This window comes from Ostrea edulis, chromosome 1 (genome assembly GCF_947568905.1).
Source record: "Ostrea edulis chromosome 1, xbOstEdul1.1, whole genome shotgun sequence".
In the NCBI taxonomy this organism is placed as follows: domain Eukaryota; kingdom Metazoa; phylum Mollusca; class Bivalvia; order Ostreida; family Ostreidae; genus Ostrea; species Ostrea edulis.
In genome coordinates, this window is record NC_079164.1 from 108278587 (window position 1) to 108295723 (window position 17137).

General features: G+C 35.6%; 1 protein-coding gene and 1 long non-coding RNA gene across 7 annotated transcripts in view; one reads left to right on the plus strand and one right to left on the minus strand.

Moving 5' to 3' along the window:
- Window positions 1-17137, minus strand: part of LOC125666202 (small conductance calcium-activated potassium channel protein-like) — a 44692-nt gene that overhangs the window by 13562 nt on the left and 13993 nt on the right. Inside the window, exons 1-2 of one of the 6 annotated variants that reach the window (XM_048899325.2) lie at window positions 15190-15615; window positions 1788-1958 (exon numbers count right to left, since the gene is read on the minus strand). The gene's annotated coding sequence lies outside the window, so the exon portion shown is untranslated. Of the gene's footprint in view, window positions 1-1787; window positions 1959-7802; window positions 7977-15185; window positions 15616-17137 lie in introns of those variants that run through there. The other 5 variants (XM_048899322.2, XM_048899326.2, XM_056153241.1 and 2 more) reach the window with 5 other exon arrangements.
- Window positions 8075-8938, plus strand: LOC130051312 (uncharacterized). Its single transcript, XR_008799768.1, has 2 exons — window positions 8075-8426; window positions 8698-8938. It is a non-coding gene; the product is annotated as an uncharacterized LOC130051312 (long non-coding RNA).

Here is a 17137-nt window from a genome sequence, read left to right on the forward strand (position 1 = left end):
AGACAGATATTCCTGTAAATTTACTAGTCGGGGTATTCGTTTGTACAACTGTTTTACAGAACAGCTAATCCCCGAGTGTAAATATTTACTTAGGGCTTACATATACATCTTCTGATAACTGATTTATCAGCTTCAAATAACCAGCAATAAAAAAAAACCCGGATAAAACAATTCAATCATTTCTCAAAATACAACCCCATTCCCATGTACTATGGTTATCAAAGACGAACAAATAATACAGTTATCTCCCAACATAAAAAGCCAGGAATTTCTCGATTTTAAAAGCTATGAATAAACTGTATTGAGTGTTTTTGTCTGATTAGATAAGGGCAAGTGGACTCCTACAACTGTTAAAGTCTTGCATATAATATAAGACAACAGATGAAAACGTAAACACAGACGATTTCTTTGATCTCTATTCTCGACTGCGAGTCGGCTAATTTGCCTCCCCCTGACTCAAAGATAGAATGGTTTCGTTTCCGAGACGGTGGTCGTAGAATGAGTTACCGAAGTGTATTAAAAGGAAAAAAAGTTGGACAAATTCCCAATCAGAAATAGTAAAACAGATTATAAATAAAAAGCTATACGGAAGGTTTTTTTAAAATTCCTCTCATTGATTTAAGACAGTGGCGTAATTTGCAGTGATATCAAGATGTATTATCGAGGTTTTATTAATATCTGATTCCGATTTTATTAGCACGGAAAATGGTTATCTACTTTACACCATCAAGTGTTTATACTCGTAAACTGACGAACAGACGCAGGAGATTGAATTGAAGTGTCTCGTGAATTAACGGGTGCCCCCTGTTATTCATGTCCAATTTGTGTTTATACAGGTATAAATTTAGCTACATGTGCTGGAATAGAAATCACTTTGAATGTCTACACAACAGTGAAGAATGTACACACATAGAACTGACGTCTGTGGTTTATGGTTGATGTATTTTCATTATATATTATATCAGAGAAGAAAGATTACAATTTCGTTCTAAGAGAACTAATTACATAATTCAGACTCAATCATAAAATACATGTTTCTAATAAGCATGAAAACAAACCAAAACATGTGAGTTATTACATTTAAAAAAATCACGTGGTGTACCTGGCATTTGAGTTAGTGTGAATCTTAGAAATCTGGCAAAAAGTACGGCTCCAATATCTCGTATGTTATGTAACCACAGGACTCTCAATGGTAAACTATGTAATTACGAAACTGACATTATCCGAATGCTTACAGGGTATAATTCGTAAGATTGATTTAAATCTCCACGATTAGTTTTCTCAGATGCGTCGTAAACTTTGTGGGACATTGAATCAGCACAAAAAGTTGTACTATTGCAATAAGTACATTGCTCACAGAAAATAGTACATGTGCACTGTATAATCAACATTTTTAACGTAACCATCTAGGTGCTGTGGACGTAAAAAAAAATTCTTATATGTAAATGTTTTTGATTCAGAGGGAGAAGAAATGACAGCTTCTACGATAATGAAATTTTGTATACATGTATTTTACGCATTAGTGGTTCTAGGGGGATTGAATAATTACAACTGCCTGGATTAGAAAATTTTACTCCAGAAGAGAAATTCTGAATCATCTTGGGTGTTGCAACACAATTTTAGTACTTACTTCAGGACGTACCCTCCCCCCCCCTTTAAAAATGTTCTGAACCCCCCTAAACGTGCACCATAGCCAAAACCTTGTGAACACCGGGGGATCTTACATGGATGAATCAAGAACATATACCTAAAGAATCATTAGAAAGTATACTTGAAAATATGCTCACCTGGTTTCATGCATATGTCCTTGGGGCAGGGTGCTGGGAAAACTTTAAGGTGAGGTTTATTCAGAAACGCCGGAAATGTGATGGGGAATGGTTTGTAAGCCATGGTTGTTTCTCGAGATGTCAAATGGCGGCAACCAGCAGTCGTGGTCCATTATATACCAGTACAATAACCTGTAGTGAATTATTTGATTATGGATGATATAAATAATTAATAAAAAGCTAAGTGAGCGATTACATATAGTATATTATGTTATTGATATACGGGTGTTATGTGCAAATCCAAGAGACTGCGGTCATTGAAGAACTAGTCGAGGAAACCTGGACCAAGAAATTTGTAACTGGTCACTCCTTCGTACCCAGTAACATATAGTCCAAAATCAGCACCAATACAAGGTATATACGAGTCGAGGAAAGAACTGGAAATATTTCCGGCAATAATTCCAAATGTCGCGTGAATAATTTTCATGAGTTTGTTTGACCTCCTTCTCTATAATGGTGAATATATATACTTCCTTACGTCAAACAATGATATAATTATGTACACACACACACACACACACACACATAATATTGCATAAGTTCTTTGTTTTTACTTTTATTTTTACTGAATTGTAATAAATGAATATGAATCTGGAATAATGGTGACCAAATTTATAAAGTTGTTTTTTTTTTAAATGTTAAATTGAAATCCAGCTCTTTTTGTAATGTTTCAGTGAATGTCTCTTTCAATACCCGGTGCTGAGATCATAGAGGCGCCGCAGTTCCACATTTTAAAATTCCAACTGATAAACAATTACATGCGTTGTGAATCACGCTACGCGAATAAAGAACCATTAATTGAAGTAGCCTAAATTTTGCATAACCTTGAATTACATCACGAGTATAATCTGAACGCAACGTGACGCGATTATATCATTTTCATTTTGATTTGATCGATAATATTCTCAGAAATTTCTGCAGAAATCTTACAAGAGGTCCAAGGGCCACAACACTCGCCCGAGTCATCACACAAAGACTAAGATTTATAAAAGTGGGACACTCAATGGATAGCGTAAAACTGTAGCTCCGGGATCACTGAATGAAGAAAAATGATTCAGCACTATATGTTACTTGACAAATTGTACATTTAGTAATAGAGATTGATTTTCTTTAAAAACCATACTCGTGTAAATCTTTGCTACCCATATTGTGTGTTGGTACTTGTCTTGGGAGTCATTGAAACAAACTTGAATATCAATTTTGATAAAGTATTATCTTGTGGTTCTTAAGAGAGAAAAATACAACCCCCTCCCTATATTTTTCTTTGTAAATCTTTAAACCCCTATTGTTATCCCGGCTTGGCCATGAGTGTCATAATTCGAAACTGAATCTACATAAGATGAGGAGGCTTGCGAATTAATATGACACACTGTACCCTCGTTGTTCTTGAGAAGAAGATTTTAAAGATTTACCTATATATTTCTATGTGAAGTTCTAATGGTCCTACCTGGAATCCGGAGCTCGTGGTTGAACAAACTAGAATCTATCGTATATATTCGGTAGTGAAACTTTTTTGGCTTATCTGATTCAGTAGTTCTTCAGAAAACTCACCCTATTTCACTCTCTCTCGATCATCTCCCCTAGTAGAGGGCCACCCTATTTCACCCTCTCTCGATTATCTCCCATAGTAGCGGGCCACCCTATTTCACCCTCTCTCGATCATCTCCCCTAGTAGAGGGCCACCCTATTTCACCCTCTCTCGATCATCTCCCCTAGTAGAGGGCCATCCTATTTCACCCTCTCTCGATCATCTCCCCTAGTAGAGGGCCACCCTATTTCACCCTCTCTCGATCATCTCCCCTAGTAGAGGGCCATCCTATTTCACCCTCTCTCAATCATCTCTCCTGTCAGAGGAACTTATCCTTTCATTTGAACAAACTTGAATCCTTATGTAAAATGAATGATGACACCAATAGGTATTTTGTTTTATTAGGAATGCTCAGATGAATTTACATTTAGATGTGTCCAGGGGTCCGTGTTTGCCCAACTATCTATTTTGTATTGCTTGTAGGAGTTATGAGATTGATCACTGTTCGTTATCTTCACCTTGCATGCATGACTCGGGTGAACTGAAATATGTTACATTACCTACGAATAAATTTTGACTGTTTACTTGGCATGCAGAGGATATCAAAAAACAAAAACGGTAGTATCTACACTATAAAACACCTTCAAGCTAATTTCGGAGATGTCAAAAACAATTTTCTCAACTTTTATTTAAAACATGGAGCCGACAACGAAGAAATTGAAGATCCACGAAACAATCACTCAGTCTGCATTGGTCGTCATTAACTTTGAAGTGAACCACAATGAATTCAATCAATATGCAAAAACGAAGATCGAGCCGCAAGTGGACGCCTTCGTTTACCAGGCTCGTCACCGCAATGCTGCTTCGTCTATAACAGATCTGGGCTATCCGTGTTTATCAGCAGACAACAAAAAAAGAAGTCTACCTACAACCGAGTATTACAGTGGAGCGTAATGTGGCGTCCCTTATATGCTCTGATATTCTGAACAGTATTTGTAGGAAATTGAATGTTGATGTGATTCATGTATTGACAATTTCAGAGATAAATGTAAACAAAAATCGGGACGGCATTGACAAATGAGCACTATATACTCAATGTAAATTTGCTATGAGGTCTTCTGATGATATACAACAGAAACAATATGAAAAACCCAAAATATTTTACATTTTAAATAATCTTTGTTCCTAAAAAAAAAATTGGATTAAAGGTGACGTTTTATACATGTATATGGATTCTATTTGATGAAAACGGTAAAACGCGAACCTTAGAACATTTTGAAAAAGATTGAAATGTAGACAGATCAAATTATTATGTGAATGCAGAATACTTGCTTTGGTCATATTTGCAATATAGTGACAAAGCCACACCGACAATCCGAGTTCAGTGGTCACAGTTTTTACAATTGTATTGTAATGTTTTTGTTCTATACAATCAAACGTTTTAATGACTATATTTGTCAGGATAACATGGAATGACCTGACACCCCTTATAATTAGAACAGCCTGGGTGAATATAAACCCGGGGTGCTGTGATTCTGTGTTTTTCTTGTGAGCTGATCGTACTGAGAGGGAGCTAAATAAGAAGTAAGGTTAAATAAAGGTTTTAGAATAAGGAAAGGTAAGTAGACAATCAACTCAGTGGCCCGAATAGAGCTGAAGCTGTTTTGGTTGTTTGCTCGCCTTATTGTTTTCCGGAGTGGTTGTCCATTGTGACCGACCATAGCACTGACAGTAAGTCAGGGAAATAGCTAGTGCTGGGAATAGTGGCCCGAATAGAGCCAATCTGTTTCTGGTACTAGTCTATTTAGTTAAGGAAACATACTACAAATGTATTTACTTCCTTAAAGTCTTTACTTCCATCTATTATTGATTTACTTCTTGATTTCAACCCAAGGTAGGGACATTCAAATAAATAGATATATATCCAATCAGTCATTGAGGAAAATTATACTTTTGTTAAGCAAAGAGGTTCTTTTCAAACTCATGATAGATTGACGGCAATAGAGTGCCGTTACAGTATAAAAGGTCGCGGTGGCTCGGTGGTTAGATCGCTCATTGACCGGAAGTTCGTGAGTTCACGAGTCTGAAGTGCTACTTCACCTGAAGCTGGTAACACCTCAATCCCTATACAGATCAAACATAGGATGGGGAATATTATAATTATAATGTTTACAACTTTGGAAGAGACTACGTTTTGTTACGGAGAGATTTTCAGACGAAATCTGTACAAATTTCTTTTTAGATCACTTGAGGCAAAGAATCGAGTGAATTTTTCTGGTCAAAATTGTCCGTTGTCCGTCGTCGTCGTTGTAAACTTTTCAATTTTCATCTTATTTTGCAGAGACATTGTGGTAATTTCAATCAAACTTGAGACATAGCATCCTTGGGTAAAAAGGCTTTCATTTGATCACTTCAGGTTCATGCTCCCTTCCAAGGGGAAATAACTAGCAATTTATTGAAATAGGGTGGGGCAATTTTCATCTTTACCTCAAGAACTACTGCGCCAAAATAGACAAGCCCCCTCCCACGAGGGTAGGGTGGCTCCACAATAGGGGATCAAAGTTTTAAACGTGGATATGTGGGAAAAATCTTTTAAAATGTTCTCTAGGACATTAGGGCCCTGATAAGTTATAATAATGACAAGGTGAAGAGAACTAACAGTGATCAATCTCATAATTCTCAAAAGGAATACAGAATTAAGAGTTGAGCAAACACAGCCTCCTGGATATACCAGAGGTGGGATCAGGTGTCTAGGATTAATATGTAAACATGCTAAGGCAATGCAGATTTAAGTTTGATTAAATCGTGACCGTGGGTGATGGAGTGGGTACAAACTTTTGTATTAGAATAGAGGGGGAAACTTTAAAAATCTTTTTCTCGTGAACAACAAAGGCATGACTACTCATTAGCTCAATCGAGCTATAAGCTCATATATGATCACCTGTTGTCCGGCGTCTGTCCGCCTCTAAACTTTACTATAAGCTCATATATGATCATCTGTTGTCCGGTGTCTGTCAGTCTCTAAACTTTACACATTTTTTTTTTACTTTTCCAGATCCACTGTGTCAATTTCAACCAGTTACCATAAAGCACCCCCCCCCCCGGTAACGGGATGGTGAAATTTTGTGGCTTTTTTTTAACAGCTTGTTCTCAAGAGCCACTGGACCAGAAAAGACAAAACTTATGTGAAAGTTTCTCTGAAGAATGTAGATTAAAAATTTATCAAATCGTCACCACAATGGCGGATCATATTCAGATTGGGATACATAGGAAAATCTTGGTCTTAATAACTCATATTCATATACAAGTATCCTCAGGTAGTGTAGATTCAGGTTTCCTTTAATCATGACCGTGGTGGCTAGGGTGTGGTCACAATATGATAGTATGATATTGGAATATACATGTACAGTGTAAAGCTTTAAAAACCTTTTTCTCGAGAGCAACAGGGTGAGGATTATTCATATCAATATGATAGCATTCCCGGGTTGTACAGATTCAAGTTGTTTTTCCCTCTTCAAACCAATACCCGGGGAGTAGTTCTGGGTAACAATACAAATATTTACATGAGAATGTATGGGAATAATTTTTTTTTAAAATATGAACAATGGTGTTAAGGTGGAGAATCGGGTATAAAATTTTATATAAATATATGAGAATACATACATAGTGCATACCTTGTGTTGCATGAATTCAAACTAGGTTAAGTCATGACCTTGTTTGACTTAAATGGGGTCATACCTCTACTATGGGTTCAAAAATTTTCGTGGGAAAAAAGAGAGTAAATTTGTTTGTATCTTTTTAAATCTTCTATACTAGGTTTACTCAGGTGAGTGTTGTGGTCCGTGGGTCTCTTGTTAATATTACTTTTTTACTTGTCAGTTCTTTTTCCAACATAGACCATAGATAACCTCATAGATTCGATGTAGTAAGGCCAAGATAAATAAATTGTGTGTTTCCGGTTCCCCGACTGACCCTAAAATATTTGAGTCGACCCTTAAAAATTTATCCGCCGATATATATTCCGGAAGTAAACAATTCCGGTTTCACTATTAGAAATCCTAATCTCGATCACTTGCTAGTTTGAGAAAATACATATAGGTGGCAGAGGACAGTTTCTTTGGTTTTGAAACATGTGGATAGGGGGTATACACCAAAGTCAGATTATGACAGACTAATGAAAAATCATATTTCCATTTTACGTCAATACTTGTATTTCATATTAGTGTAGTTAATAAATTATGACCCTAAATTACATGTAATCTATAAATACTGGTGCTGGTGCACAAAACATGCTCTGAGCAGGTTCCCCTTTTTTGCTTTGATTTTCCCTCATTTGGGCTAATCCGCACCCCCCCCCCCACACACACACACACCATCACAGTACCAAACATGGGGATTTAGACACTGTGCACAATCAAGAACCCTATCTGCCCTTCTCAAAAATCTACCTCTCATATGGGGCCATCCACCTTCCCTCACAGCTACAGACCTTTTGCTAGACCCTGCATGTTTTCACCGGAATTTCTTCAGCAACTGACCACGTGTCTTAGTTTCGTATTTGCACCCATCTATATGCTAGGAATCATGGTGACACCTACATGTTGTATATCAACATTTTTACTAAGCACTTAGCTACATTTGACATGCATCCTAAAATTATTGTATACATTTTTACACATGTAATATCACTTCAAATACGGGGTAATTCCATTTTTTGAAAAAGTTGACCGGGCCTATAGTGCGAAACTGTCCCCTGCTACCTATATATCCTATACGCAAATGACAGCGTGCTTGCCAAGCACATTGCTGGCAACAGGGCTCGCGCTGCCCATCGCATTTTGCGATTTTTCAGGGGGGAAATGCGATAGAAATTCCGGAAATGTGACACGGACATTTCGTATTTTAGATATCTCGGCGCCATCTTGAATGTCAGCTGTGGGCATCCAAACAGCCTCGGGGCTGTTTTACCTGTGCAGAATGAATGTGGATACCCTGTCGCATGGAAATAATAAGACTTCGTCTTGTTTATTTAGCAGTTTACACAAGACAAAGGGTTGACTCTCTATGTGCAGGTAAGTGTGAATAAAATTAACTGTGCACGTGCGAGTTGCCTACATATCGTAATATACTGGGGAGATACCCCGAGTCATGTCATTACTGGGGAGCTACCTATTTTGGACTAGGTCAGTTACTATTAAATGGAGGAATGTTGGGAAATTGCATCATTCTTGAGGTCTTTGGAATATGGCCATAAGGAAACACAAAATTGTAGGTTCTTCTGAAATTGCTATGCTATCATCTTTTGACTTCACATCATCTTAAGCCATTTAAAATTTATTTCAGATTTCCTGAAGTTCCTTCTCCTCCACATGAGATTCACTAAAGGACCACCTTGTCATTCTGGATTTCAATATGAAAACAGGATTCTTAAGAGAATTCTTTGAAAAATGTGATGTGTTAAACTATGATGATGTGTTATGTTTACAGAAATCAATCTTCAGTAACTTTGTCATCAGTGACTTTTTCTGAGTATTATATGTCATTTACACTAATAATATGATTAATAAACATATATAGAAACTCATTTCTTGTCTTTATTTAATATAGTCAGTTATAGGCCATGAAATACTCCTAAATTTTTCTGGTGTGAAATAGAATTAAGTCAACTTAGCCAAAAACAGTATTTGAAAATAAAACCATGATTGTGCTGAAATGCCATCTAGACTGACTGAAAAGCAATCCGCTGAAATACAACTTTCACAATATCATAATAATAGTGATTTATGATAAAAGTTAATCAAAGCTATGTTGTATACACCGTGTAAGAATAATAAGAGACGTATATATGATATGTTGTATATGTTGAATAATATACATGAAATATAGATCTAACAGTAAACGTGTTGAATAATACACATGAAATATAGATCTAACAGTAAACGTGTTGGAGTCGATGCATTCACGCCAGGTTGCGACTCAAAATTGTAGTCCAGTGTGAGCCCTGTGACAGGCAATTACAATAGGAAAATGCAAACATCAAGAGGGAGAAAACTTTATGACTACGGTAAAAAACAATGAATCGTTGTTTAGAATTTTTGAGATGCATCATGAAGGACCGTCCATCTGAATGGGCAAAACTACAATATTATGCTGGCCAATAAACCGCATTCCAAAAAACCACGGAGCCGTATGAAGTTCAGAGCAGTAGTTCTGTTGGTGATTAACCGGATTTGAAATGTAATATTATTTAGAGTTTATATGTGAACCGGATGTTGACCCTACATAATACACAGGATTGTTAGTGGCAGTGCAACATCTCGGGATCTTCAAAAACAGTATAAAACTGTACTTCTCAAAGTTGAATTTTAAACGATAAAATGTTGAAATAAAATAAAATGTTTTTCCTAACTACCTACCCTATTTTTTTCCAGGTTGAAATAGGAAACAGACTATTTATTTATCTTGGCCTAACTGTCAATCACTGAATTTCAAGTATCAATATAATCTGAAGTTCTGAACCATAATGATCGGTCCTAAAATTTCCGGATTTGACTCAATATTCGATCTATTGAACTTTTGGTCTCTAAATTTTTCTTATTTTTTTTACCTTGTAAAGGGTCCCTTGAACTTCCGAGTTATCGAGAGTCAACTGTAAATATTTCATTATGCAAGTTTACAGCGAGCATGCTTATAATGAATTCACGCTAACAGCGAAGCGATTTTCATTCACTGTAGTTAATTATGAACTTATTGTTATAACAAATTACGTTTTTAACGAATCATGATTGTTCGTCCCTAGCACTTTGCTATAAGCGTGCTTTACTTTAATAAGTTTAAGCATCAGTCAGTAAAATTTTGCTTACAAAAAACGCCCACTACTCTTACATCTCTCAATCTCAATGATTTCAATATTGCACCACTACATTTTCTTTGTGAAGCTTAAATTTCAGAACATGCCCATGTAAATTGCCTCAAATTCTAACAAAATGTGTGTATGCGTCTGTGTGTGTATTACATTTTCAGTGCAAAAAAAGATGTCACCAATCATTTCATGGAGATATTATAAACATTTCTATTATTCACTTGTTAAATATCATTGCTCTGCTATGTTTCAGCGAGAAATTATATTTGTGTGTCAGTCGCACTAATTAGCTCCCAAAATACAACAACATAATTGGAAATCCTCAAGGCTGATTTCAAGGGCATAAAGGTCAAATTTAATGTTACCTTGCTTATCAATACGCCTTAAATATATGGCTTTAAGATTTTATAAATTATAAAGTGTAGAAATAAGAAATATACTTTGCAAAATATGTTTAATTGCTTTTTTCTCAGAATAAGATATAAATCGTTTTAAAATTCAGCAATGAACATATGGCAAGCCTAGACATATATATACCTGTACTCTCTCTCTCTCTCTCTCTCTCTCTCTCTCTCTCTCTCTCTCTCTCTGATTGGCAGGTTTCATTTGCTAATTGTCTCCTATATATTTTATTGATTTTGTCTTATTGAAAAATGGGTTTAATTAGCGATATCTAAAATCCTTCTGTATTGGAAAAACTCTTGAAGTCACCTGCAAGAGTTTAACTGAATTGTTTAGTGTATGGAAGGAGCAATTTTCTAGTCTTGTTAGTAATTACTACTGTGTTTATGTATGACTGTCGAATATTCAAAATGCTCTACAATTAATATCAAAACAGTATAGATAAGTGTTCGAAAGAGAAATTTCGAAAATCCTTCAATGGTTCATGTATGGGATAAATGCCCTTGACTTGGCAAACCTCTGGATCTTTTAGCGGGTAGAATTCCCCTTACCACAGTTCCACAGAACTCAAAGCAAGCTATACTGAAATTCTCCCATGTCTCATCAATTTTTTGAGATGAGTGATTTAGCCTCTCTAATGAAGTACATCTGCCAATGCGCGTCATTTGCACCTACGGTGAAGCATTCGTGTACTGTAGTGTGCGAACGCTGGAGTAAAAACAAGGGTGGAACCTACCGCTTACGTAACGTAACGCACAACTATGTCATTAATATAGGTATTATGTCATTTGTATCATCATATATCAGTTGGTGATAGTTTGTCATAATTACAGTTTTGCTGATATTATTCCCATCCAGTCAATAATTAGATTTAAGGTGGTGCAATTTGCCAAAACACTTGTTCTGGGGCATGTTGTCTCCTGCACTTGAACTTCAGTAACGTGTTTTGTCTGTTTCGAGTGCATTGTAAAATTAGATTGAATAAATCAAAACATAAAGGCCAGATTACATAATGTTTGTATAATGGTGTAGTACACTCGGAAGATTCATGGATTCTATTTTGATATTGTCCTACGGGAAAAATTCTGTTTCAATCACGTTTAATAAATGTCAATATCATTCAAATTTCAAGCCTAAATGTTGATTACAAACAACATAAAAGTTATGTAATCACATCATTCTGCCGATTCTAATAGATATACCCTTGATAGTGAAAGTGACACTCCTAGAGAAAAGGCAACTTGGAGATCTATACAAATGAAGTAGTCCCATCTTGCATGCGGTGGTCAAATTTTGAGGACTGTTGCAGTATGGATCATGAACAAATCGATTTCGGAGGTGATTACATTTCTATGCCTGCAGATACACGGGGCTGTTTCTCCCTGGTCTGATGAGTTCGTGACCCATGGACTCAGGGATTTTCCCTTATCAAGATTTCACGACGCTCCTTCAGAACATGTGCAGATATACCCCAAACAAATCTGATACCAGACATTATCAGTCAATTAGAGTAGAATTTTACTTTTTCTGTGTACGTGGGCAAACTGTTTCACTTGAAAACCCGGAAAAGAGGATGGGGCTTCAATGAAAATCTTTAGAATGCGATGTAAAGAACTAGATGTACCTTGAAATACGTCAACGGGGGAGGGTCATGCAGCCAGATGGCTAACAATGAAATAATGTACTTTAACGAGAAAACCTATAAACATTACAAAGAGCGTGGGTTTGAACTTCCAACAGGGGGTCAGTGTATAAATACTGATATGTATTTTCCAAAACAAAAAAGCAATTACAGAATAGCACAATTCATTGTAAAAAAATAAAAATAAAAAAATAATAACAGTCGATCGGAATTGTAAGAAAATGAAACCACTCTGGCTTGGATATCTGGAAAAAACCTCAAACTTAAGTCTGTGTTTTCTTTTATTTGGGAAGTCAGAATTTGAGACTTAAGACCAAATTTCGACTTCAGTTTATTTCGAGAAATCCAAGCCTGGTATCAATGGATGCATTTTTAATATGCAAGATTGTCTATAATTACGAATTATAGCTATAAGTAGACCACCGGTAAATATCTCGTTCAATTTCCTTTAAAAAAAACATATAACTTATCAAAATAAAATTTTATTTTGTAAAACTTCTAGTTCGCTGGTATTCGGGAATCTTGTAATTTTGTAATAATCAGAAAATGTTCATCAATCATTAGGATACAGTCGGACTTTTAATAGGATATTTGTGATCCCTCATGGATGTGTATCTGTTATGAGGTTGTCTCTTTGTAGGCTCAATTGAATTATATACATCTGGAATGGCAGTAATGTAAGTAAAAAGTACTCAGACAATGAGAAATTCTCGCGATAGGGAAAAAAATATGCTGAATTTACTTCGTGTATCACGCTTGATTAAGGCCCATTATCTCGAACAAACTTGTATTAACAATACCACGTTTACTATCGTTTTAATGTATTGGGGCGACAAATAGGCGTTGTGGAGGTTTAGATGATAATAAAGATTTAGAAAATAGTTAATACATCTCTTTCAAATTAAACATTTTAAAATAGAGTACCGGGGGATTAAAGATATTTGATAGACTTGGTCGGTTTTCAGGAATCTTTCCTTTGCAACTATCTTATAAGGAAAAGGTGGCTTTGTGTCATAAAGAATACAAATACAAATTAGATACGCTACTAATTGCAGTGTGACTGCGAGCCACTGAAACACTATCGACCTAAAATGTCATTAACACGCATGGCGTACTGATATATAATTATCCCCAAACCACCTATAGAGTCAGGGCAGGGAAATAATCTCATACACTGGTATGTGCACCAGCAACACCACAATCGCAACACTTGATGCAAGGTAGAGTTTACAATTTTACAAGTACGCACAAAACGAGAGCTGCAAAGTACCATAAATGATGTAAATGTTGAATCTTTATCGATCTCTAATGCACACGAATAAGGAGGTGGGTGTGGTTTGATGACCCTGAAAATTTAGTTGATACATGATGGTTAGGTCGAGTAGTACCTCCTATCAAAAAAGATAACAAATTTGTGACATGTACAAGCAATGAAAAATGTTTTACGCTTGTTTTCAAGCTGGAATTTCAATGAAACAAGCCTCAAATATCATGTACTATATCATAAATATGAATCCAAAGAGGCGTGAAACATTTTGACCTGTAGTACTGCAGCAGACACACCAAAATTGATTCAACATAAATTTTCACCGTTGAAATATGGATTGGTTTTTAGAATTGATATGATTACAAAACACCCAGTTTTAGATATACAATATGAACGTTGAATTGACGTCGTTAACAATACTCTTATATATTGATTAAAATTGCGTTAATATTTGAAATGCGATCACTCCTTTCATAGCCGCAAATGCGTCTTACAATGTCGGTCGTCAGATGCTTCAGATTACGAAGACATCTTTCATATTGTATATTTAACAATTTGTGGTTTTTGATTATAAAGACTATAAAACTAATTTCACAATAGAATGTAAAATATGTTAAAGAATCGTCCAGATAAACATAAAAAAACCAATCGTTATTGATATAAGAATATGTAACAAAATTACCATATTGATTAGAATTCAAAAATTTTCTTAGTTTTTGCAAAAATACGAAGGTAGGTAATCTAAATTGAATTAACCTTCATACTGTATTTTTTAGATATTAATGTTGACAATTCAACATATCAATCATAATTCTAGGCATCTTCAACGGTTAAATAACGTGGTGTTCTCGCACGGGTAGGCTGAGTAGATATATTAAAATGTCCATGGTCATAAGGAGTTCGCGATTTCGTAATTTGATATTAACAATTTAAAGTGAACTTTCAACGAATACAGACGAATTCGTATAGAAATTAACTACGATTGTCAACATCGCATTCAAAGTAGATTGTGGGGGAGAAAGAGCGCTGATGTCAAAGAACAGTGCCAAAGTAAACTTCATTTGTACATGTACCACGAGGGGGTCAACTGCAATTGTCTGCATTATCTATTCTTTCCTTGCCAGGTCGATGATCTCATAGACAAAAAACGTTCACTGTACATCTAAAGCACAGTTTTGTAGCTAGGTCTGATGAATTAATCACTTACATCTCTATTATGCAAATTTCTATCAGATAGCGAAAATATCTCTTTGAATACGTTTGCTCAGAAACAGGATAGAAAGAGTTATTATGTAGATTACCTAAAATAATCATGGCCACATGCGGGTCATAACATGATTGGAAAGGGGGTCTGCTGTGCGGCGCTTTCTATACTGACCAGAATTGGATGAAAAGGTGGTATTTTTGAAAAGAAGACACATATGTAAATAATTATTGACTGAACATCTCGCATAGCTAACTGGGTATAAACCGCAAGCAATAACACATGTTCATGGTTAGATTAGCAAAACGTAAATTTAAAAGAAAATCCATGAAAAAAGCTAATGTACGTTAAAAGATAGTTAATTTCATCACAGCATGCAGGTTTGATTGCTTACGGAAGTTGAATGTTTCTTTTTATTGCTGAAGAAATCTACATGGAAAGTGAAACTTGATACCTACTTGTTCCGTTGTGATGCAAAAGAGAATTTCCTGCCACAAAACCTGAAACCTTTCCACAAACATACGAAGTTACGAGTCCATCTTCCTGGCCGCGCAGCAGATTCTGGCAACCAGTGACAATGTTTTGATTCGTCGAGATGTCGAGAACTGTGCTACTAGTCGGATAATTGCTACATATGCTAAGAATAGCTATCAGAGGTTCTCCGTGCTTTCACAAAAAAAGTTGTAACAGTTTTCGGGTACTTCTCACTTCGATCCAGAGGAAACAGAAATAAAGCCTCTACCCACAAGTAAACTTGTTATATAGTTCTCTGATGCCGCGCTTTGATAGATGCCGACGGTACATAGCATGGGATTGAATGAGGGTATTATAGAAATACCATGTGTTCGTCATTCGGAGGAAAAATGTCAGAGTGCATCATCTGCATAAACTGTACTAGGTGTAGGAGTATATACGGACAACTTCTGTGCTTGTACCGAAGCGCATGCAGGAAAGAATACCCCCCGAAATCAAGGCAAAATATTTTAAGTGTCTGTCAATGCAAATTTCAGAAATATTTCCCCCGTAAATATTGTAGTAATACTATATCGTATTGCCGCTTCTGAAGAGGGGCAATGTATAGCATAACTACTTTATACTTAAAGACACAAATTTAAACTCTAAAACTAAAGAGTAACATTGGAGAAACCAAGTGTCGAAACAAGATTCCCTCATTTGCCAGAGAGCTGAACTAAAGTGCAATTTATAGTTCTAATTATCTATAAGTATCCAATTTCTAATTATCTATAAGTATCCAATTTCTATCGTAATATATAATCAACTTGTCATTTGTATGTACAGAGAAAACTGTCTTCGCGTTCTATACATTTTTTTTTTTTTCATTGTTACTATAACCAAGTTAACGAGATAACATTGCAACACTTGGCAGATCAAAGTCATTATAGTAAATATACATGTACGGCGTATTTATGTATGTTGTATTGATAATTTGTTTGGAGCATGAAATTTAGCGGAAAGAAATCCCAATAACATCAAGAAAGCGCGATAAAGAAAAATAAAGAGAAAATTCATTAGATTTTCTCTTGTATCAGATCAGCTTAACACTAGGCAAATCTGTAAAGATTATCAGAACTTGTTTTACCATGATCGAGCCCCACTAAGAGACATTCCCGAGGATAGGAAGACATCTTTATTTTCATACTTTGGGGCAGAAAAAGTCTGATTATATGCGGATTTGTTTGAAGTGCCCTGTTAAGTGAGCTGATAAAGACTAGATATTGCAGGAGTTGGTTTGAATTCTATATTGTGGCATCGGATGCATGGCATCTTGCTAGTTGTTGCATGCGTCTTTATAGTTTTTTTTTTTTTTAGTATTGTTTATCCATATTCTGAGGAATAAGTGCACATTTTCGGGTTTTGAATTCATGAAGCAAAGACCCAGATAATGAGATAAAACGAATAAATAGTAAAACTGCCTCTAAAATGTTACTTTTTTGCAAACAAATGGGTTATGTATGCATGTGTTACCATATTCATACATGTATAGGCGTTTCAATTGTTTGAATACGGTGTTTATTTTCTTATTCTGTCACATCACGAAAGTCAGCACAAGGAAAACTTCAAACGAATAAGTAACACCTTTATCAATATCAAATTTTCACATAACTTGTATCAACATTTAAAGGATTTCCTCAGGAACAACTCTATTCTAAAATGGTAGTTCTACGTGCGATAGAAACAGCGAACATTGACACAGATTTTGGCTGTCGGAAAGTTTTTGACTGAAAACTAAAAACTGTCAATGTTCTCTGCTTTTATCGCACGTAAAACTATCATTTTAGAATAGATTTGTTCCTGAAAAAATCCTTCAAATGTTGATATAAGTTCATAATTCATAAACAGATAGTCATATTAAAAAATATATATAGTATACCATTAAGGGCTTTC